This window comes from Colius striatus, chromosome 1, assembly GCF_028858725.1.
Source record: "Colius striatus isolate bColStr4 chromosome 1, bColStr4.1.hap1, whole genome shotgun sequence".
In the NCBI taxonomy this organism is placed as follows: domain Eukaryota; kingdom Metazoa; phylum Chordata; class Aves; order Coliiformes; family Coliidae; genus Colius; species Colius striatus.
In genome coordinates this window covers 156409276-156433889 of record NC_084759.1, presented here as the reverse complement: position 1 = coordinate 156433889, position 24614 = coordinate 156409276, and positions in this window count along the sequence as shown.

Sequence of the window (24614 nt, the reverse complement as noted above, 5' to 3'; positions counted from 1 at the left end):
TACCTTTGCTGCACTGTGCTGACAGAGGCTGGCTGTGCACAACAATGGAGCCCTTCTTTTTGTGTATTGGTTTAGTTGACCTTTCATCATCCACCTGCATGATGTCAAAGAGAAACGTGAGAATTGGCACATACTCCTCCTCGACCTGTTCACACACACAAAGCTCCTGCTTTAGCCACTGCGTGTAACAGTGTACCATGTGATGGAGAGAACAGAGAGGCAAACATAGGCAGCGTGTTGGGCATCTCTGTTGAATGGGGCTTTTGACGGAGCCGAAGTACAGCTGCCCAGGAGAGATACCATCTTGGTTGAAATAGGTACATGTCTTGACTTTAGGCACAATGGGCAGCCGTGTGAGAGTGGCTGGATGCAGGGAAGAGAGCTGCGTGGTACAAAACCAGCAAGCCTCACAGTGACAGCCTTCTGGCATTTCCCTGCCCTGTACCAGGCAGAAAGCTTTAATTTTTCGAGTCTGTCCTAAACTCCCAGCTCATAGGCCAGCTGCAAGGAGACCCGGGTCATTAGCTCTACCTCGCTTCCTCCCAGCCCAAACTCAGCAGCTTGTTGCAGCACTGCCAGGAAAAGGGCGCAGTTTTGAGCGTGTGGCAGAAGTAGTGACCACAGGGGGAAAGCAGCCCAAAACTCAAGCCAGCCCAGCATGGCCCAAATGTCTCTTTAGAGAAGCCAAAGTGAGGGTGCTGGAAAGCTGCCTGGTGGGAGAAGTCTGCTGCTCAACAGCCGTCTAAATGTGACTGGCAGTGTCCTTGGCTGCCCAAGAAGGCCAATAGCCTGCTGGCTTGTGTCACATATTGTGTGACCAGCAAGTCTAAAGCAGCCTCTCTGTTTTACATGTGGAATTCTGTGTCTGCTCTTAGGCCCCTCGCTCCAAGTGGTGCTGGAGCATTACCAAAGACAAGCCAGGAAGCTGGTGAAGGGTCTGGAGCATGAGCGCTAAGAGAAACAGCTGAGGGAAGTTGACATGGTCAGCCTGGAGAAAAGGAGGCTGTAGGGAGTCCTTCTCACTCTCTACAACTAACTTCCAGAAAGGAGGCTGTACCCAGGTGGGGTTGGGTCTCCTCTACCAAGTAGCAGGTGATAGGAGAAGAGGAATAGCCCTTAAGTGAGCCAAGGGAGGTTTGGATTGCATCCTGGGAAGAATGCCTTCAGTGACAGGGTTATCGAGCCCTGGCACAGGCTGCCCAGTGGCGCTTAGGGACACGGATTAGGGGCAGACTTGGCAGTGGTAATTTACTGTTGGACTTGCTGAGACTCTCCCAGCCATAGCAGTTCTAAGGCTCTACCTTAAATTCAGAGAGGGAGAAGTCATCTTCCTTTTGCTCTGCCTTTGTCACTGGCGAAACACCTGCAGAGAAGAGAAGCAGCACAACGCTGCTGTGAGTGCTTCTTTCACTCTGCTTTCTGCAGCCCCTTCACCCCACAGAAGTTTACAGCCATAAGCATCCAGTGCAACAGGAACTTACCTTTGCTGCACTGTGCTGACAGAGGCTGGCTGTGCACAACAATGGAGCCCTTCTTTTTGTGTATTGGTTTAGTTGACCTTTCATCATCCACCTGCATGATGTCAAAGAGAAACGTGAGAATTGGCACATACTCCTCCTCGACCTGTTCACACACACAAAGCTCCTGCTTTAGCCACTGCGTGTAACAGTGTACCAGGTGATGGAGAGAACAGAGAGGCAAACATAGGCAGCGTGTTGGGCATCTCTGTTGAATGGGGCTTTGAAAGAGGCCAAAGTACAGCTGCCCAGGAGAGATATCATCTTGGTAGAAATAGGTACATGTCTTGACTTTAGGCACAATGGGCAGCCGTGTGAGAGTGGCTGGATGTAGGGAAGAGAGCTGCGTGGTACAAAACCAGCAAGCCTCACAGTGCCAGCCTTTTAGCATGTCTCTGGCCTGTACCAGGCAGAAAGCTTTAATTTTTCGATTCTGTCCTAAACTCCCAGCTCATAGGCCAGCTGCAAGGAGACCCGGGTCATTAGCTCTACCTCGCTTCCTCCCAGCCCAAACTCAGCAGCTTGTTGCAGCACCGGCAGGTCAAGGGTGCAGTTTCGATTCTGTGGCAGAAGCGGCGATAACATCAGGAAAGGACCCCAAAACTCAAGCCAGCCCAGCATGGCCCCACTGTGTCCGTAGAGAAGGCAAATGTGGCTACTGGAAAGCTGCCTGGTGGGAGAAGTCTGCTGCTCAAAGACCATCATAATGTGACGGGCAGTGTCCTTGGATGTTCAAGAAGGCCAGTATCCTCTTGGCTTGTGTCAGATATTGTGTGACCTCAAAGCCTAAGGCAGCCTCCCTGTTTCACATATGGAATACTGTGTCTACTCTTGGGCCCCTCGCTCCAAGTGGTGCCGGAGGATGTCCAAAGACAAGCCAGGAAGCTGGTGACAGGTCTGGAGCATGAGTGCTAAGAGCAACAGCTGAGGGAACTGGACATGGTCAGCCTGGAGAAAAGGAGGCTGTGGGGAGACCTTCCCACTCTCTACAACTAACTTCCAGAAAGGAGGCTGTACCAGGTGGGGTTGGGTCTCTTCTACCAAGTAGCAGGTGATAGGAGAAGAGGAATAGCCCTTAAGTGAGCCAAGGGAGGTCTGGATTGCATCCTGGGAAGAATGCCTTCAGTGACAGGGTTATCGAGCCCTGGCACAGGCTGCCCAGTGGCGTTTAGGGACACGGATTAGGGGCAGACTTGGCAGTGCTAGTTTACTGTTGGACTCGCTGAGACTCTCCCAGCCATAGCGAACAGAGAGGCAAACATAGGCAGCGTGTTGGGCATCTCTGTTGAATGGGGCTTTTGACGGAGCCGAAGTACAGCTGCCCAGGAGAGATACCATCTTGGTAGAAACAGGTATATGTTTTGACTGTTGGCACTATGGCAGCCGCGTGAGAGTGGCTGGATGCAGGGAAGAGAGCTGCGTGGTACAAAACCAACAAGCCTCACAGTGACAGCCTTCTGGCATTTCCCTGCCCTGTACCAGGCAGAAAGCTTTAATTTTTCGAGTCTGTCCTAAACTCCCAGCTCATAGGCCAGCTGCAAGGAGACCCGGGTCATTAGCTCTACCTCGCTTCCTCCCAGCCCAAACTCAGCAGCTTGTTGCAGCACTGCCAGGAAAAGGGCGCAGTTTTGAGCGTGTGGCAGAAGTAGTGACCACAGGGGGAAAGCAGCCCAAAACTCAAGCCAGCCCAGCATGGCCCAAATGTCTCTTTAGAGAAGCCAAAGTGAGGGTGCTGGAAAGCTGCCTGGTGGGAGAAGTCTGCTGCTCAACAGCCGTCTAAATGTGACTGGCAGTGTCCTTGGCTGCCCAAGAAGGCCAATAGCCTGCTGGCTTGTGTCAGATATTGTGTGACCAGCAAGTCTAAAGCAGCCTCTCTGTTTTACATGTGGAATACTGTGTCTGCTCTTAGGCCCCTCGCTCCAAGTGGTGCTGGAGCATTACCAAAGACAAGCCAGGAAGCTGGTGAAGGGTCTGGAGCATGAGCGCTAAGAGAAACAGCTGAGGGAAGTTGACATGGTCAGCCTGGAGAAAAGGAGGCTGTAGGGAGTCCTTCTCACTCTCTACAACTAACTTCCAGAAAGGAGGCTGTACCCAGGTGGGGTTGGGTCTCCTCTACCAAGTAGCAGGTGATAGGAGAAGAGGAATAGCCCTTAAGTGAGCCAAGGGAGGTTTGGATTGCGTCTTGGGAAGAATGCCTTCAGTGACAGTGTTATCGAGCCCTGGCACAGGCTGCCCAGTGGCGCTTAGGGACACGGATTAGGGGCAGACTTGGCAGTGCTAATTTACTGTTGGACTTGCTGAGACTCTCCCAGCCATAGCAGTTCTAAGGCTCTACCTTAAATTCAGAGAGGGAGAAGTCATCTTCCTTTTGCTCTGCCTTTGTCACTGGCGAAACACCTGCAGAGAAGAGAAGCAGCACAACGCTGCTGTGAGTGCTTCTTTCACTCTGCTTTCTGCAGCCCCTTCACCCCACAGAAGTTTACAGCCATAAGCATCCAGTGCAACAGGAACTTACCTTTGCTGCACTGTGCTGACAGAGGCTGGCTGTGCACAACAATGGAGCCCTTCTTTTTGTGTATTGGTTTAGTTGACCTTTCATCATCCACCTGCATGATGTCAAAGAGAAACGTGAGAATTGGCACATACTCCTCCTCGACCTGTTCACACACACAAAGCTCCTGCTTTAGCCACTGCGTGTAACAGTGTACCATGTGATGGAGAGAACAGAGAGGCAAACATAGGCAGCGTGTTGGGCATCTCTGTTGAATGGGGCTTTTGACGGAGCCGAAGTACAGCTGCCCAGGAGAGATACCATCTTGGTAGAAATAGGTACATGTCTTGACTTTAGGCACAATGGGCAGCCGTGTGAGAGTGGCTGGATGCAGGGAAGAGAGCTGCGTGGTACAAAACCAGCAAGCCTCACAGTGACAGCCTTCTGACATTTCCCTGCCCTGTACCAGGCAGAAAGCTTTAATTTTTCGAGTCTGTCCTAAACTCCCAGCTCATAGGCCAGCTGCAAGGAGACCCGGGTCATTAGCTCTACCTCGCTTCCTCCCAGCCCAAACTCAGCAGCTTGTTGCAGCACTGCCAGGAAAAGGGCGCAGTTTTGAGCGTGTGGCAGAAGTAGTGACCACAGGGGGAAAGCAGCCCAAAACTCAAGCCAGCCCAGCATGGCCCAAATGTCTCTTTAGAGAAGCCAAAGTGAGGGTGCTGGAAAGCTGCCTGGTGGGAGAAGTCTGCTGCTCAACAGCCGTCTAAATGTGACTGGCAGTGTCCTTGGCTGCCCAAGAAGGCCAATAGCCTGCTGGCTTGTGTCACATATTGTGTGACCAGCAAGTCTAAAGCAGCCTCTCTGTTTTACATGTGGAATTCTGTGTCTGCTCTTAGGCCCCTCGCTCCAAGTGGTGCTGGAGCATTACCAAAGACAAGCCAGGAAGCTGGTGAAGGGTCTGGAGCATGAGCGCTAAGAGAAACAGCTGAGGGAAGTTGACATGGTCAGCCTGGAGAAAAGGAGGCTGTAGGGAGTCCTTCTCACTCTCTACAACTAACTTCCAGAAAGGAGGCTGTACCCAGGTGGGGTTGGGTCTCCTCTACCAAGTAGCAGGTGATAGGAGAAGAGGAATAGCCCTTAAGTGAGCCAAGGGAGGTTTGGATTGCATCCTGGGAAGAATGCCTTCAGTGACAGTGTTATCGAGCCCTGGCACAGGCTGCCCAGTGGCGCTTAGGGACACGGATTAGGGGCAGACTTGGCAGTGGTAATTTACTGTTGGACTTGCTGAGACTCTCCCAGCCATAGCAGTTCTAAGGCTCTACCTTAAATTCAGAGAGGGAGAAGTCATCTTCCTTTTGCTCTGCCTTTGTCACTGGCGAAACACCTGCAGAGAAGAGAAGCAGCACAACGCTGCTGTGAGTGCTTCTTTCACTCTGCTTTCTGCAGCCCCTTCACCCCACAGAAGTTTACAGCCATAAGCATCCAGTGCAACAGGAACTTACCTTTGCTGCACTGTGCTGACAGAGGCTGGCTGTGCACAACAACGGAGCCCTTCTTTTTGTGTATTGGTTTAGTTGACCTTTCATCATCCACCTGCATGATGTCAAAGAGAAACGTGAGAATTGGCACATACTCCTCCTCGACCTGTTCACACACACAAAGCTCCTGCTTTAGCCACTGCGTGTAACAGTGTACCAGGTGATGGAGAGAACAGAGAGGCAAACATAGGCAGCGTGTTGGGCATCTCTGTTGAATGGGGCTTTGAAAGAGGCCAAAGTACAGCTGCCCAGGAGAGATATCATCTTGGTAGAAATAGGTACATGTCTTGACTTTAGGCACAATGGGCAGCCGTGTGAGAGTGGCTGGATGTAGGGAAGAGAGCTGCGTGGTACAAAACCAGCAAGCCTCACAGTGCCAGCCTTTTAGCATGTCTCTGGCCTGTACCAGGCAGAAAGCTTTAATTTTTCGATTCTGTCCTAAACTCCCAGCTCATAGGCCAGCTGCAAGGAGACCCGGGTCATTAGCTCTACCTCGCTTCCTCCCAGCCCAAACTCAGCAGCTTGTTGCAGCACCGGCAGGTCAAGGGTGCAGTTTCGATTCTGTGGCAGAAGCGGCGATAACATCAGGAAAGGACCCCAAAACTCAAGCCAGCCCAGCATGGCCCCACTGTGTCCGTAGAGAAGGCAAATGTGGCTACTGGAAAGCTGCCTGGTGGGAGAAGTCTGCTGCTCAAAGACCATCATAATGTGACGGGCAGTGTCCTTGGATGTTCAAGAAGGCCAGTATCCTCTTGGCTTGTGTCAGATATTGTGTGACCTCAAAGCCTAAGGCAGCCTCCCTGTTTCACATATGGAATACTGTGTCTACTCTTGGGCCCCTCGCTCCAAGTGGTGCCGGAGGATGTCCAAAGACAAGCCAGGAAGCTGGTGACAGGTCTGGAGCATGAGTGCTAAGAGCAACAGCTGAGGGAACTGGACATGGTCAGCCTGGAGAAAAGGAGGCTGTGGGGAGACCTTCCCACTCTCTACAACTAACTTCCAGAAAGGAGGCTGTACCAGGTGGGGTTGGGTCTCTTCTACCAAGTAGCAGGTGATAGGAGAAGAGGAATAGCCCTTAAGTGAGCCAAGGGAGGTCTGGATTGCATCCTGGGAAGAATGCCTTCAGTGACAGGGTTATCGAGCCCTGGCACAGGCTGCCCAGTGGCGTTTAGGGACACGGATTAGGGGCAGACTTGGCAGTGCTAGTTTACTGTTGGACTCGCTGAGACTCTCCCAGCCATAGCGAACAGAGAGGCAAACATAGGCAGCGTGTTGGGCATCTCTGTTGAATGGGGCTTTTGACGGAGCCGAAGTACAGCTGCCCAGGAGAGATACCATCTTGGTAGAAACAGGTATATGTTTTGACTGTTGGCACTATGGCAGCCGCGTGAGAGTGGCTGGATGCAGGGAAGAGAGCTGCGTGGTACAAAACCAGCAAGCCTCACAGTGACAGCCTTCTGGCATTTCCCTGCCCTGTACCAGGCAGAAAGCTTTAATTTTTCGAGTCTGTCCTAAACTCCCAGCTCATAGGCCAGCTGCAAGGAGACCCGGGTCATTAGCTCTACCTCGCTTCCTCCCAGCCCAAACTCAGCAGCTTGTTGCAGCACTGCCAGGAAAAGGGCGCAGTTTTGAGCGTGTGGCAGAAGTAGTGACCACAGGGGGAAAGCAGCCCAAAACTCAAGCCAGCCCAGCATGGCCCAAATGTCTCTTTAGAGAAGCCAAAGTGAGGGTGCTGGAAAGCTGCCTGGTGGGAGAAGTCTGCTGCTCAACAGCCGTCTAAATGTGACTGGCAGTGTCCTTGGCTGCCCAAGAAGGCCAATAGCCTGCTGGCTTGTGTCACATATTGTGTGACCAGCAAGTCTAAAGCAGCCTCTCTGTTTTACATGTGGAATACTGTGTCTGCTCTTAGGCCCCTCGCTCCAAGTGGTGCTGGAGCATTACCAAAGACAAGCCAGGAAGCTGGTGAAGGGTCTGGAGCATGAGCGCTAAGAGAAACAGCTGAGGGAAGTTGACATGGTCAGCCTGGAGAAAAGGAGGCTGTAGGGAGTCCTTCTCACTCTCTACAACTAACTTCCAGAAAGGAGGCTGTACCAGGTGGGGTTGGGTCTCTTCTACCAAGTAGCAGGTGATAGGAGAAGAGGAATAGCCCTTAAGTGAGCCAAGGGAGGTTTGGATTGCATCCTGGGAAGAATGCCTTCAGTGACAGGGTTATTGAGCCCTGGCACAGGCTGCCCAGTGGCGTTTAGGGACACGGATTAGGGGCAGACTTGGCAGTGCTAGTTTACTGTTGGACTCGCTGAGACTCTCCCAGCCATAGCGGTTCTAAGGCTCTACCTTAAATTCAGAGAGGGAGAAGTCATCTTCCTTTTGCTCTGCCTTTGTCACTGGCGAAACACCTGCAGAGAAGAGAAGCAGCACAACGCTGCTGTGAGTGCTTCTTTCACTCTGCTTTCTGCAGCCCCTTCACCCCACAGAAGTTTACAGCCATAAGCATCCAGTGCAACAGGAACTTACCTTTGCTGCACTGTGCTGACAGAGGCTGGCTGTGCACAACAACGGAGCCCTTCTTTTTGTGTATTGGTTTAGTTGACCTTTCATCATCCACCTGCATGATGTCAAAGAGAAACGTGAGAATTGGCACATACTCCTCCTCGACCTGTTCACACACACAAAGCTCCTGCTTTAGCCACTGCGTGTAACAGTGTACCATGTGATGGAGAGAACAGAGAGGCAAACATAGGCAGCGTGTTGGGCATCTCTGTTGAATGGGGCTTTTGACGGAGCCGAAGTACAGCTGCCCAGGAGAGATACCATCTTGGTAGAAATAGGTACATGTCTTGACTTTAGGCACAATGGGCAGCCGTGTGAGAGTGGCTGGATGCAGGGAAGAGAGCTGCGTGGTACAAAACCAGCAAGCCTCACAGTGACAGCCTTCTGACATTTCCCTGCCCTGTACCAGGCAGAAAGCTTTAATTTTTCGAGTCTGTCCTAAACTCCCAGCTCATAGGCCAGCTGCAAGGAGACCCGGGTCATTAGCTCTACCTCGCTTCCTCCCAGCCCAAACTCAGCAGCTTGTTGCAGCACTGCCAGGAAAAGGGCGCAGTTTTGAGCGTGTGGCAGAAGTAGTGACCACAGGGGGAAAGCAGCCCAAAACTCAAGCCAGCCCAGCATGGCCCAAATGTCTCTTTAGAGAAGCCAAAGTGAGGGTGCTGGAAAGCTGCCTGGTGGGAGAAGTCTGCTGCTCAACAGCCGTCTAAATGTGACTGGCAGTGTCCTTGGCTGCCCAAGAAGGCCAATAGCCTGCTGGCTTGTGTCACATATTGTGTGACCAGCAAGTCTAAAGCAGCCTCTCTGTTTTACATGTGGAATTCTGTGTCTGCTCTTAGGCCCCTCGCTCCAAGTGGTGCTGGAGCATTACCAAAGACAAGCCAGGAAGCTGGTGAAGGGTCTGGAGCATGAGCGCTAAGAGAAACAGCTGAGGGAAGTTGACATGGTCAGCCTGGAGAAAAGGAGGCTGTAGGGAGTCCTTCTCACTCTCTACAACTAACTTCCAGAAAGGAGGCTGTACCCAGGTGGGGTTGGGTCTCCTCTACCAAGTAGCAGGTGATAGGAGAAGAGGAATAGCCCTTAAGTGAGCCAAGGGAGGTTTGGATTGCATCCTGGGAAGAATGCCTTCAGTGACAGTGTTATCGAGCCCTGGCACAGGCTGCCCAGTGGCGCTTAGGGACACGGATTAGGGGCAGACTTGGCAGTGGTAATTTACTGTTGGACTTGCTGAGACTCTCCCAGCCATAGCAGTTCTAAGGCTCTACCTTAAATTCAGAGAGGGAGAAGTCATCTTCCTTTTGCTCTGCCTTTGTCACTGGCGAAACACCTGCAGAGAAGAGAAGCAGCACAACGCTGCTGTGAGTGCTTCTTTCACTCTGCTTTCTGCAGCCCCTTCACCCCACAGAAGTTTACAGCCATAAGCATCCAGTGCAACAGGAACTTACCTTTGCTGCACTGTGCTGACAGAGGCTGGCTGTGCACAACAACGGAGCCCTTCTTTTTGTGTATTGGTTTAGTTGACCTTTCATCATCCACCTGCATGATGTCAAAGAGAAACGTGAGAATTGGCACATACTCCTCCTCGACCTGTTCACACACACAAAGCTCCTGCTTTAGCCACTGCGTGTAACAGTGTACCAGGTGATGGAGAGAACAGAGAGGCAAACATAGGCAGCGTGTTGGGCATCTCTGTTGAATGGGGCTTTGAAAGAGGCCAAAGTACAGCTGCCCAGGAGAGATATCATCTTGGTAGAAATAGGTACATGTCTTGACTTTAGGCACAATGGGCAGCCGTGTGAGAGTGGCTGGATGTAGGGAAGAGAGCTGCGTGGTACAAAACCAGCAAGCCTCACAGTGCCAGCCTTTTAGCATGTCTCTGGCCTGTACCAGGCAGAAAGCTCTAATTTTTCGATTCTGTCCTAAACTCCCAGCTCATAGGCCAGCTGCAAGGAGACCCGGGTCATTAGCTCTACCTCGCTTCCTCCCAGCCCAAACTCAGCAGCTTGTTGCAGCACCGGCAGGTCAAGGGTGCAGTTTCGATTCTGTGGCAGAAGCGGCGATAACATCAGGAAAGGACCCCAAAACTCAAGCCAGCCCAGCATGGCCCCACTGTGTCCGTAGAGAAGGCAAATGTGGCTACTGGAAAGCTGCCTGGTGGGAGAAGTCTGCTGCTCAAAGACCATCATAATGTGACGGGCAGTGTCCTTGGATGTTCAAGAAGGCCAGTATCCTCTTGGCTTGTGTCAGATATTGTGTGACCTCAAAGCCTAAGGCAGCCTCCCTGTTTCACATATGGAATACTGTGTCTACTCTTGGGCCCCTCGCTCCAAGTGGTGCCGGAGGATGTCCAAAGACAAGCCAGGAAGCTGGTGACAGGTCTGGAGCATGAGTGCTAAGAGCAACAGCTGAGGGAACTGGACATGGTCAGCCTGGAGAAAAGGAGGCTGTAGGGAGACCTTCCCACTCTCTACAACTAACTTCCAGAAAGGAGGCTGTACCAGGTGGGGTTGGGTCTCTTCTACCAAGTAGCAGGTGATAGGAGAAGAGGAATAGCCCTTAAGTGAGCCAAGGGAGGTCTGGATTGCATCCTGGGAAGAATGCCTTCAGTGACAGGGTTATCGAGCCCTGGCACAGGCTGCCCAGTGGCGTTTAGGGACACGGATTAGGGGCAGACTTGGCAGTGCTAGTTTACTGTTGGACTCGCTGAGACTCTCCCAGCCATAGCGAACAGAGAGGCAAACATAGGCAGCGTGTTGGGCATCTCTGTTGAATGGGGCTTTTGACGGAGCCGAAGTACAGCTGCCCAGGAGAGATACCATCTTGGTAGAAACAGGTATATGTTTTGACTGTTGGCACTATGGCAGCCGCGTGAGAGTGGCTGGATGCAGGGAAGAGAGCTGCGTGGTACAAAACCAACAAGCCTCACAGTGACAGCCTTCTGGCATTTCCCTGCCCTGTACCAGGCAGAAAGCTTTAATTTTTCGAGTCTGTCCTAAACTCCCAGCTCATAGGCCAGCTGCAAGGAGACCCGGGTCATTAGCTCTACCTCGCTTCCTCCCAGCCCAAACTCAGCAGCTTGTTGCAGCACTGCCAGGAAAAGGGCGCAGTTTTGAGCGTGTGGCAGAAGTAGTGACCACAGGGGGAAAGCAGCCCAAAACTCAAGCCAGCCCAGCATGGCCCAAATGTCTCTTTAGAGAAGCCAAAGTGAGGGTGCTGGAAAGCTGCCTGGTGGGAGAAGTCTGCTGCTCAACAGCCGTCTAAATGTGACTGGCAGTGTCCTTGGCTGCCCAAGAAGGCCAATAGCCTGCTGGCTTGTGTCAGATATTGTGTGACCAGCAAGTCTAAAGCAGCCTCTCTGTTTTACATGTGGAATACTGTGTCTGCTCTTAGGCCCCTCGCTCCAAGTGGTGCTGGAGCATTACCAAAGACAAGCCAGGAAGCTGGTGAAGGGTCTGGAGCATGAGCGCTAAGAGAAACAGCTGAGGGAAGTTGACATGGTCAGCCTGGAGAAAAGGAGGCTGTAGGGAGTCCTTCTCACTCTCTACAACTAACTTCCAGAAAGGAGGCTGTACCCAGGTGGGGTTGGGTCTCCTCTACCAAGTAGCAGGTGATAGGAGAAGAGGAATAGCCCTTAAGTGAGCCAAGGGAGGTTTGGATTGCGTCTTGGGAAGAATGCCTTCAGTGACAGTGTTATCGAGCCCTGGCACAGGCTGCCCAGTGGCGCTTAGGGACACGGATTAGGGGCAGACTTGGCAGTGCTAATTTACTGTTGGACTTGCTGAGACTCTCCCAGCCATAGCAGTTCTAAGGCTCTACCTTAAATTCAGAGAGGGAGAAGTCATCTTCCTTTTGCTCTGCCTTTGTCACTGGCGAAACACCTGCAGAGAAGAGAAGCAGCACAACGCTGCTGTGAGTGCTTCTTTCACTCTGCTTTCTGCAGCCCCTTCACCCCACAGAAGTTTACAGCCATAAGCATCCAGTGCAACAGGAACTTACCTTTGCTGCACTGTGCTGACAGAGGCTGGCTGTGCACAACAATGGAGCCCTTCTTTTTGTGTATTGGTTTAGTTGACCTTTCATCATCCACCTGCATGATGTCAAAGAGAAACGTGAGAATTGGCACATACTCCTCCTCGACCTGTTCACACACACAAAGCTCCTGCTTTAGCCACTGCGTGTAACAGTGTACCATGTGATGGAGAGAACAGAGAGGCAAACATAGGCAGCGTGTTGGGCATCTCTGTTGAATGGGGCTTTTGACGGAGCCGAAGTACAGCTGCCCAGGAGAGATACCATCTTGGTAGAAATAGGTACATGTCTTGACTTTAGGCACAATGGGCAGCCGTGTGAGAGTGGCTGGATGCAGGGAAGAGAGCTGCGTGGTACAAAACCAGCAAGCCTCACAGTGACAGCCTTCTGACATTTCCCTGCCCTGTACCAGGCAGAAAGCTTTAATTTTTCGAGTCTGTCCTAAACTCCCAGCTCATAGGCCAGCTGCAAGGAGACCCGGGTCATTAGCTCTACCTCGCTTCCTCCCAGCCCAAACTCAGCAGCTTGTTGCAGCACTGCCAGGAAAAGGGCGCAGTTTTGAGCGTGTGGCAGAAGTAGTGACCACAGGGGGAAAGCAGCCCAAAACTCAAGCCAGCCCAGCATGGCCCAAATGTCTCTTTAGAGAAGCCAAAGTGAGGGTGCTGGAAAGCTGCCTGGTGGGAGAAGTCTGCTGCTCAACAGCCGTCTAAATGTGACTGGCAGTGTCCTTGGCTGCCCAAGAAGGCCAATAGCCTGCTGGCTTGTGTCACATATTGTGTGACCAGCAAGTCTAAAGCAGCCTCTCTGTTTTACATGTGGAATTCTGTGTCTGCTCTTAGGCCCCTCGCTCCAAGTGGTGCTGGAGCATTACCAAAGACAAGCCAGGAAGCTGGTGAAGGGTCTGGAGCATGAGCGCTAAGAGAAACAGCTGAGGGAAGTTGACATGGTCAGCCTGGAGAAAAGGAGGCTGTAGGGAGTCCTTCTCACTCTCTACAACTAACTTCCAGAAAGGAGGCTGTACCCAGGTGGGGTTGGGTCTCCTCTACCAAGTAGCAGGTGATAGGAGAAGAGGAATAGCCCTTAAGTGAGCCAAGGGAGGTTTGGATTGCATCCTGGGAAGAATGCCTTCAGTGACAGTGTTATCGAGCCCTGGCACAGGCTGCCCAGTGGCGCTTAGGGACACGGATTAGGGGCAGACTTGGCAGTGGTAATTTACTGTTGGACTTGCTGAGACTCTCCCAGCCATAGCAGTTCTAAGGCTCTACCTTAAATTCAGAGAGGGAGAAGTCATCTTCCTTTTGCTCTGCCTTTGTCACTGGCGAAACACCTGCAGAGAAGAGAAGCAGCACAACGCTGCTGTGAGTGCTTCTTTCACTCTGCTTTCTGCAGCCCCTTCACCCCACAGAAGTTTACAGCCATAAGCATCCAGTGCAACAGGAACTTACCTTTGCTGCACTGTGCTGACAGAGGCTGGCTGTGCACAACAACGGAGCCCTTCTTTTTGTGTATTGGTTTAGTTGACCTTTCATCATCCACCTGCATGATGTCAAAGAGAAACGTGAGAATTGGCACATACTCCTCCTCGACCTGTTCACACACACAAAGCTCCTGCTTTAGCCACTGCGTGTAACAGTGTACCAGGTGATGGAGAGAACAGAGAGGCAAACATAGGCAGCGTGTTGGGCATCTCTGTTGAATGGGGCTTTGAAAGAGGCCAAAGTACAGCTGCCCAGGAGAGATATCATCTTGGTAGAAATAGGTACATGTCTTGACTTTAGGCACAATGGGCAGCCGTGTGAGAGTGGCTGGATGTAGGGAAGAGAGCTGCGTGGTACAAAACCAGCAAGCCTCACAGTGCCAGCCTTTTAGCATGTCTCTGGCCTGTACCAGGCAGAAAGCTTTAATTTTTCGATTCTGTCCTAAACTCCCAGCTCATAGGCCAGCTGCAAGGAGACCCGGGTCATTAGCTCTACCTCGCTTCCTCCCAGCCCAAACTCAGCAGCTTGTTGCAGCACCGGCAGGTCAAGGGTGCAGTTTCGATTCTGTGGCAGAAGCGGCGATAACATCAGGAAAGGACCCCAAAACTCAAGCCAGCCCAGCATGGCCCCACTGTGTCCGTAGAGAAGGCAAATGTGGCTACTGGAAAGCTGCCTGGTGGGAGAAGTCTGCTGCTCAAAGACCATCATAATGTGACGGGCAGTGTCCTTGGATGTTCAAGAAGGCCAGTATCCTCTTGGCTTGTGTCAGATATTGTGTGACCTCAAAGCCTAAGGCAGCCTCCCTGTTTCACATATGGAATACTGTGTCTACTCTTGGGCCCCTCGCTCCAAGTGGTGCCGGAGGATGTCCAAAGACAAGCCAGGAAGCTGGTGACAGGTCTGGAGCATGAGTGCTAAGAGCAACAGCTGAGGGAACTGGACATGGTCAGCCTGGAGAAAAGGAGGCTGTGGGGAGACCTTCCCACTCTCTACAACTAACTTCCAGAAAGGAGGCTGTACCAGGTGGGGTTGGGTCTCTTCTACCAAGTAGCAGGTGATAGGAGAAGAGGAATAGCCCTTAAGTGAGCCAAGGGAGGTCTGGATTGCATCCTGGGAAGAATGCCTTCAGTGACAGGGTTATCGAGCCCTGGCACAGGCTGCCCAGTGGCGTTTAGGGACACGGATTAGGGGCAGACTTGGCAGTGCTAGTTTACTGTTGGACTCGCTGAGACTCTCCCAGCCATAGTGAACAGAGAGGCAAACATAGGCAGCGTGTTGGGCATCTCTGTTGAATGGGGCTTTTGACGGAGCCGAAGTACAGCTGCCCAGGAGAGATACCATCTTGGTAGAAACAGGTATATGTTTTGACTGTTGGCACTATGGCAGCCGCGTGAGAGTGGCTGGATGCAGGGAAGAGAGCTGCGTGGTACAAAACCAGCAAGCCTCACAGTGACAGCCTTCTGGCATTTCCCTGCCCTGTACCAGGCAGAAAGCTTTAATTTTTCGAGTCTGTCCTAAACTCCCAGCTCATAGGCCAGCTGCAAGGAGACCCGGGTCATTAGCTCTACCTCGCTTCCTCCCAGCCCAAACTCAGCAGCTTGTTGCAGCACTGCCAGGAAAAGGGCGCAGTTTTGAGCGTGTGGCAGAAGTAGTGACCACAGGGGGAAAGCAGCCCAAAACTCAAGCCAGCCCAGCATGGCCCAAATGTCTCTTTAGAGAAGCCAAAGTGAGGGTGCTGGAAAGCTGCCTGGTGGGAGAAGTCTGCTGCTCAACAGCCGTCTAAATGTGACTGGCAGTGTCCTTGGCTGCCCAAGAAGGCCAATAGCCTGCTGGCTTGTGTCAGATATTGTGTGACCAGCAAGTCTAAAGCAGCCTCTCTGTTTTACATGTGGAATACTGTGTCTGCTCTTAGGCCCCTCGCTCCAAGTGGTGCTGGAGCATTACCAAAGACAAGCCAGGAAGCTGGTGAAGGGTCTGGAGCATGAGCGCTAAGAGAAACAGCTGAGGGAAGTTGACATGGTCAGCCTGGAGAAAAGGAGGCTGTAGGGAGTCCTTCTCACTCTCTACAACTAACTTCCAGAAAGGAGGCTGTACCCAGGTGGGGTTGGGTCTCCTCTACCAAGTAGCAGGTGATAGGAGAAGAGGAATAGCCCTTAAGTGAGCCAAGGGAGGTTTGGATTGCGTCTTGGGAAGAATGCCTTCAGTGACAGTGTTATCGAGCCCTGGCACAGGCTGCCCAGTGGCGCTTAGGGACACGGATTAGGGGCAGACTTGGCAGTGGTAATTTGCTGTTGGACTCGCTGAGACTCTCCCAGCCATAGCAGTTCTAAGGCTCTACCTTAAATTCAGAGAGGGAGAAGTCATCTTCCTTTTGCTCTGCCTTTGTCACTGGCGAAACACCTGCAGAGAAGAGAAGCAGCACAACGCTGCTGTGAGTGCTTCTTTCACTCTGCTTTCTGCAGCCCCTTCACCCCACAGAAGTTTACAGCCATAAGCATCCAGTGCAACAGGAACTTACCTTTGCTGCACTGTGCTGACAGAGGCTGGCTGTGCACAACAACGGAGCCCTTCTTTTTGTGTATTGGTTTAGTTGACCTTTCATCATCCACCTGCATGATGTCAAAGAGAAACGTGAGAATTGGCACATACTCCTCCTCGACCTGTTCACACACACAAAGCTCCTGCTTTAGCCACTGCGTGTAACAGTGTACCAGGTGATGGAGAGAACAGAGAGGCAAACATAGGCAGCGTGTTGGGCATCTCTGTTGAATGGGGCTTTGAAAGAGGCCAAAGTACAGCTGCCCAGGAGAGATATGATCTTGGTAGAAATAGGTACATGTCTTGACTTTAGGCACAATGGGCAGCCGTGTGAGAGTGGCTGGATGTAGGGAAGAGAGCTGCGTGGTACAAAACCAGCAAGCCTCACAGTGCCAGCCTTTTAGCATGTCTCTGGCCTGTACCAGGCAGAAAGCTTTAATTTTTCGATTCTGTCCTAAACTCCCAGCTCATAGGCCAGCTGCAAGGAGACCCGGGTCATTAGCTCTACCTCGCTTCCTCCCAGCCCAAACTCAGCAGCTTGTTGCAGCACCGGCAGGTCAAGGGTGCAGTTTCGATTCTGTGGCAGAAGCGGCGATAACATCAGGAAAGGACCCCAAAACTCAAGCCAGCCCAGCATGGCCCCACTGTGTCCGTAGAGAAGGCAAATGTGGCTACTGGAAAGCTGCCTGGTGGGAGAAGTCTGCTGCTCAAAGACCATCATAATGTGACGGGCAGTGTCCTTGGATGTTCAAGAAGGCCAGTATCCTCTTGGCTTGTGTCAGATATTGTGTGACCTCAAAGCCTAAGGCAGCCTCCCTGTTTCACATATGGAATACTGTGTCTGCTCTTGGGCCCCTCGCTCCAAGTGGTGCCGGAGGATGTCCAAAGACAAGCCAGGAAGCTGGTGACAGGTCTGGAGCATGAGTGCTAAGAGCAACAGCTGAGGGAACTGGACATGGTCAGCCTGGAGAAAAGGAGGCTGTGGGGAGACCTTCCCACTCTCTACAACTAACTTCCAGAAAGGAGGCTGTACCAGGTGGGGTTGGGTCTCTTCTACCAAGTAGCAGGTGATAGGAGAAGAGGAATAGCCCTTAAGTGAGCCAAGGGAGGTCTGGATTGCATCCTGGGAAGAATGCCTTCAGTGACAGGGTTATCGAGCCCTGGCACAGGCTGCCCAGTGGCGTTTAGGGACACGGATTAGGGGCAGACTTGGCAGTGCTAATTTACTGTTGGACTCGCTGAGACTCTCCCAGCCATAGCGGTTCTAAGGCTCTACCTTAAATTCAGAGAGGGAGAAGTCATCTTCCTTTTGCTCTGCCTTTGTCACTGGCGAAACACCTGCAGAGAAGAGAAGCAGCACAACGCTGCTGTGAGTGCTTCTTTCACTCTGCTTTCTGCAGCCCCTTCACCCCACAGAAGTTTACAGCCATAAGCATCCAGTGCAACAGGAACTTACCTTTGCTGCACTGTGCTAACAGAGGCTGGCTGTGCACAACAATGGAGCCCTTCTTTTTGTGTATTGGTTTAGTTGACCTTTCATCATCCACCTGCATGATGTCAAAGAGAAACGTGAGAATTGGCACATACTCCTCCTCGACCTGTTCACACACATAAAGCTCCTGCTTTAGCCACTGTGTGTAACAGTGTACCAGGTGATGGAGAGAACAGAGAGGCAAACATAGGCAGCGTGTTGGGCATCTCTGTTGAATGGGGCTTTGAAAGAGGCCAAAGTACAGCTGCCCAGGAGAGATATCATCTTGGTAGAAACAGGTACATGTCTTGACTTTAGGCACAATGGGCAGCCGCGTGAGAGTGGCTGGATGCAGGGAAGAGAGCTGCGTGGTACAAAACCAGCAAGCCTCACAGTGACAGCCTTCTGGCATTTCCCTGCCCTGTACCAGGCAGAAAGCTTTAATTTTTCGAGTCTGTCCTAAACTCCCAGCTCATAGGCCAGCTGCAAGGAGACCCGGGTCATTAGCTCTACCTCGCTTCCTCCCAGCCCAAACTCAGCAGCTTGTTGCAGCACTGCCAGGAAAAGGGCGCAGTTTTGAGCGTGTGGCAGAAGTAGTGACCACAGGGGGAAAGCAGCCCAAAACTCAAGCCAGCCCAGCATGGCCCAAATGTCTCTTTAGAGAAGCCAAAGTGAGGGTGCTGGAAAGCTGCCTGGTGGGAGAAGTCTGCTGCTCAACAGCCGTCTAAATGTGACTGGCAGTGTCCTTGGCTGCCCAAGAAGGCCAATAGCCTGCTGGCTTGTGTCACATATTGTGTGACCAGCAAGTCTAAAGCAGCCTCTCTGTTTTACATGTGGAATTCTGTGTCTGCTCTTAGGCCCCTCGCTCCAAGTGGTGCTGGAGCATTACCAAAGACAAGCCAGGAAGCTGGTGAAGGGTCTGGAGCATGAGCGCTAAGAGAAACAGCTGAGGGAAGTTGACATGGTCAGCCTGGAGAAAAGGAGGCTGTAGGGAGTCCTTCTCACTCTCTACAACTAACTTCCAGAAAGGAGGCTGTACCCAGGTGGGGTTGGGTCTCCTCTACCAAGTAGCAGGTGATAGGAGAAGAGGAATAGCCCTTAAGTGAGCCAAGGGAGGTTTGGATTGCATCCTGGGAAGAATGCCTTCAGTGACAGGGTTATCGAGCCCTGGCACAGGCTGCCCAGTGGCGTTTAGGGACACGGATTAGGGGCAGACTTGGCAGTGCTAATTTACTGTTGGACTTGCTGAGACTCTCCCACCATAGCAGTTCTAAGGCTCTACCTTAAATTCAGAGAGGGAGAAGTCATCTTCCTTTTGCTCTGCCTTTGTCACTGGCGAAACACCTGCAGAGAAGAGAAGCAGCACAACGCTGCTGTGAGTGCTTCTTTCACTCTGCTTTCTGCAGCCCCTTCACCCCACAGAAGTTAACAGCCATAAGCATCCAGTGCAACAGGAACTTACCTTTGCTGCACTGTGCTGACAGAGGCTGGCTGTGCACAACAACGGAGCCCTTCTTTTTGTGTATTGGTTTAGTTGACCTTTCATCATCCACCTGCATGATGTCAAAGAGAAACGTGAGAATTGGCACATACTCCTCCTCGACCTGTTCACACACACAAAGCTCCTGCTTTAGCCACTGCGTGTAACAGTGTACCAGGTGATGGAGAGAACAGAGAGGCAAACATAGGCAGCGTGTTGGGCATCTCTGTTGAATGGGGCTTTGAAAGAGGCCAAAGTACAGCTGCCCAGGAGAGATATCATCTTGGTAGAAACAGGTACATGTCTTGACTTTAGGCACAATGGGCAGCCGTGTGAGAGTGGCTGGATGCAGGGAAGAGAGCTGCGTGGTACAAAACCAGCAAGCCTCACAGTGCCAGCCTTTTAGCATGTCTCTGGCCTGTACCAGGCAGAAAGCTTTAATTTTTCGATTCTGTCCTAAACTCCCAGCTCATAGGCCAGCTGCTAGGAGACCCGGGTCATTAGCTCTACCTCGCTTCCTCCCAGCCCAAACTCAGCAGCTTGTTGCAGCACCGGCAGGTCAAGGGTGCAGTTTCATTCTGTGGCAGAAGCGGCGATAACATCAGGAAAGGACCCCAAAACTCAAGCCAGCCCAGCATGGCCCCACTGTGTCCGTAGAGAAGGCAAATGTGGCTACTGGAAAGCTGCCTGGTGGGAGAAGTCTGCTGCTCAAAGACCATCATAATGTGACGGGCAGTGTCCTTGGATGTTCAAGAAGGCCAGTATCCTCTTGGCTTGTGTCAGATATTGTGTGACCTCAAAGCCTAAGGCAGCCTCCCTGTTTCACATATGGAATACTGTGTCTGCTCTTGGGCCCCTCGCTCCAAGTGGTGCCGGAGGATGTCCAAAGACAAGCCAGGAAGCTGGTGACAGGTCTGGAGCATGAGTGCTAAGAGCAACAGCTGAGGGAACTGGACATGGTCAGCCTGGAGAAAAGGAGGCTGTGGGGAGACCTTCCCACTCTCTACAACTAACTTCCAGAAAGGAGGCTGTACCAGGTGGGGTTGGGTCTCTTCTACCAAGTAACAGGTGATAGGAGAAGAGGAATAGCCCTTAAGTGAGCCAAGGGAGGTTTGGATTGCATCCTGGGAAGAATGCCTTCAGTGACAGGGTTATCGAGCCCTGGCACAGGCTGCCCAGTGGCATTTAGGGACACGGATTAGGGGCAGACTTGGCAGTGCTAATTTACTGTTGGACTCGCTGAGACTCTCCCAGCCATAGCGAACAGAGAGGCAAACATAGGCAGCGTGTTGGGCATCTCTGTTGAATGGGGCTTTTGACGGAGCCGAAGTACAGCTGCCCAGGACAGATACCATCTTGGTAGAAACAGGTATATGTTTTGACTGTTGGCACTATGGCAGCCGCGTGAGAGTGGCTGGATGCAGGGAAGAGAGCTGCGTGGTACAAAACCAACAAGCCTCACAGTGACAGCCTTCTGGCATTTCCCTGCCCTGTACCAGGCAGAAAGCTTTAATTTTTCGAGTCTGTCCTAAACTCCCAGCTCATAGGCCAGCTGCAAGGAGACCCGGGTCATTAGCTCTACCTCGCTTCCTCCCAGCCCAAACTCAGCAGCTTGTTGCAGCACTGCCAGGAAAAGGGCACAGTTTTGAGCGTGTGGCAGAAGTAGTGACCACAGGGGGAAAGCAGCCCAAAACTCAAGCCAGCCCAGCATGGCCCAAATGTCTCTTTAGAGAAGCCAAAGTGAGGGTGCTGGAAAGCTGCCTGGTGGGAGAAGTCTGCTGCTCAACAGCCGTCTAAATGTGACTGGCAGTGTCCTTGGCTGCCCAAGAAGGCCAATAGCCTGCTGGCTTGTGTCAGATATTGTGTGACCAGCAAGTCTAAAGCAGCCTCTCTGTTTTACATGTGGAATTCTGTGTCTGCTCTTAGGCCCCTCGCTCCAAGTGGTGCTGGAGCATTACCAAAGACAAGCCAGGAAGCTGGTGAAGGGTCTGGAGCATGAGCGCTAAGAGAAACAGCTGAGGGAAGTTGACATGGTCAGCCTGGAGAAAAGGAGGCTGTAGGGAGTCCTTCTCACTCTCTACAACTAACTTCCAGAAAGGAGGCTGTACCCAGGTGGGGTTGGGTCTCCTCTACCAAGTAGCAGGTGATAGGAGAAGAGGAATAGCCCTTAAGTGAGCCAAGTGAGGTTTGGATTGCATCCTGGAAAATGCCTTCAGTGACAGTGTTATCGAGCCCTGGCACAGGCTGCCCAGTGGTGCTTAGGGACACGGATTAGGGGCAGACTTGGCAGTGCTAATTTACTGTTGGACTCGCTGAGACTCTCCCAGCCATAGCAGTTCTAAGGCTCTACCTCAAATTCAGAGAGGGAGAAGTCATCTTCCTTTTGCTCTGCCTTTGTCACTGGCGAAACACCTGCAGAGAAGAGAAGCAGCACAACGCTGCTGTGAGTGCTTCTTTCACTCTGCTTTCTGCAGCCCCTTCACCCCACAGAAGTTTACAGCCATAAGCATCCAGTGCAACAGGAACTTACCTTTGCTGCACTGTGCTGACAGAGGCTGGCTGTGCACAACAACGGAGCCCTTCTTTTTGTGTATTGGTTTAGTTGACCTTTCATCATCCACCTGCATGATGTCAAAGAGAAACGTGAGAATTGGCACATACTCCTCCTCGACCTGTTCACACACACAAAGCTCCTGCTTTAGCCACTGCGTGTAACAGTGTACCAGGTGATGGAGAGAACAGAGAGGCAAACATAGGCAGCGTGTTGGGCATCTCTGTTGAATGGGGCTTTTGACGGAGCCGAAGTACAGCTGCCCAGGAGAGATACCATCTTGGTAGAAACAGGTATATGTTTTGACTGTTGGCACTATGGCCAGCCGTGTGAGAGTGGCTGGATGCAGGGAAGAGAGCTGCGTGGTACAAAACCAACAAGCCTCACAGTGACAGCCTTCTGGCATTTCCCTGCCCTGTACCAGGCAGAAAGCTTTAATTTTTCGAGTCTGTCCTAAACTCCCAGCTCATAGGCCAGCTGCAAGGAGACCCGGGTCATTAGCTCTACCTCGCTTCCTCCCAGCCCAAACTCAGCAGCTTGTTGCAGCACTGCCAGGAAAAGGGCACAGTTTTGAGCGTGTGGCAGAAGTAGTGACCACAGGGGGAAAGCAGCCCAAAACTCAAGCCAGCCCAGCATGGCCCAAATGTCTCTTTAGAGAAGCCAAAGTGAGGGTGCTGGAAAGCTGCCTGGTGGGAGAAGTCTGCTGCTCAACAGCCGTCTAAATGTGACTGGCAGTGTCCTTGGCTGCCCAAGAAGGCCAATAGCCTGCTGGCTTGTGTCAGATATTGTGTGACCAGCAAGTCTAAAGCAGCCTCTCTGTTTTACATGTGGAATTCTGTGTCTGCTCTTAGGCCCCTCGCTCCAAGTGGTGCTGGAGCATTACCAAAGACAAGCCAGGAAGCTGGTGAAGGGTCTGGAGCATGAGCGCTAAGAGAAACAGCTGAGGGAAGTTGACATGGTCAGCCTGGAGAAAAGGAGGCTGTAGGGAGTCCTTCTCACTCTCTACAACTAACTTCCAGAAAGGAGGCTGTACCCAGGTGGGGTTGGGTCTCCTCTACCAAGTAGCAGGTGATAGGAGAAGAGGAATAGCCCTTAAGTGAGCCAAGTGAGGTTTGGATTGCATCCTGGAAAATGCCTTCAGTGACAGTGTTATCGAGCCCTGGCACAGGCTGCCCAGTGGTGCTTAGGGACACGGATTAGGGGCAGACTTGGCAGTGCTAATTTACTGTTGGACTCGCTGAGACTCTCCCAGCCATAGCAGTTCTAAGGCTCTACCTCAAATTCAGAGAGGGAGAAGTCATCTTCCTTTTGCTCTGCCTTTGTCACTGGCGAAACACCTGCAGAGAAGAGAAGCAGCACAACGCTGCTGTGAGTGCTTCTTTCACTCTGCTTTCTGCAGCCCCTTCACCCCACAGAAGTTTACAGCCATAAGCATCCAGTGCAACAGGAACTTACCTTTGCTGCACTGTGCTGACAGAGGCTGGCTGTGCACAACAATGGAACCCTTCTTTTTGTGTATTGGTTTAGTTGACCTTTCATCATCCACCTGCATGATGTCAAAGGGAGAGGTTAGAACTGGCACAGACTCCTCCTCGACCTGTTCACACACACAAAGCTCCCGTTTCACCCACTGCACGTAACAACGTATGAGGTGATGGAAAGAACAGAGAGGCAAACATAGGAAGCGTGTTGGATATCTTTGTTGAGTGGGCCTTTTAAAGATATGATCTACGTAGAAACAGGTACATGTCTTGACTGTTGGAACTATGGGCAGCCGTGTGAGAGTGGCTGGATGCAGGGAAGAGAGCTGTGTGGTACAAAACCAGCAAGCCTCACAGTGCCAGCCTTGTAGTATTTCCCTGCCCTGTACCAGGCAGTCCAGCATGGCCCCACTGTCTCCTTAGAGGAGGGAAAGTGTGGCTGCTGGAAAGCTGCCTGGTGGGAGAAGTCTGCTGCTGAATGGCCGTCTAAATATGACTGCCAGTGTCCTTGGCTGGCCAAGAAGGTCAATAGCCTCCTGGCTTGTATCAGATACTGTGTGACCAGCAAGTCTAAGGCAGTGGGCTTGACCTTGTTTTACATGTGGAATACCGTGTTTGCTCTTGGGCCCCTCACTCCAAGTGGTGCTGGAGACCCAGGTCATTAGCTCTACCTCGCTTCCTCGCAGCCCAAACTGAGCAGCTTGTTGCAGCACCAGCAGATCAAGGGCTCAGATTCCACCTTTTTCTAGAAGCAGCAAGAGCAGAGGGAATGGAGCCCAAAACTTCAGCATTCCAGTGTGGTCCTCCTGGCTACTTTGAGAAAGCCAGTGCTGCAGGCCTTCTGTAGCTGCCGACCAGCGTTTTCCAGCTGTGCCCGCCGCGGCACACATCTGATACGTTCTTGGCTCTTCCTACCTCTCAGTACCATCAACCTATGTCCTTCCACCACTCTCTATCTCTGTGCCTCTCTTTTAAATCATGGGATGCAGGCTTTCTAAGAAAGAAAAGTTGTGTATGCAAGTTTTAAAGCAGCTACTGCAAGCTGCTCAATGTTTCCTAAGACATGATCCATTGTGTGAGTTGTTGCGTTGTATTCATTGCTTTATCTGAGGTAAACAAGCTGGGGTGCAAAGGGAACTGTGCATCTCTGTTGAGTGCGGCTTTCAAAGGATCTGAAGCACACCTGCATGTCAAGAGTCCAGTTACACATGTGTTGTAGAAGCAGTGGCAGACATATCAAGCCAAATATCAAGCCAGCCCAGCGTGTTCCCAATGTTTCCTTCAAAGAACGTACCTGACTATGAGGAGCACAATCCAAGCTTTTCTGTTTCTCTGCTCTCTCTGCTGGTATTCCATCTACAAAATAGTTAAGAAGCAGAATATTTTTGCAAGTGCTCACTGCTATTCCCCATCCTCTACCCCTGCATCCATTTGACGGTTTATTGTTCTTCCCCAGACGCCTGTGATTTTTTTCTGTACCTTTTCTAGGAAGG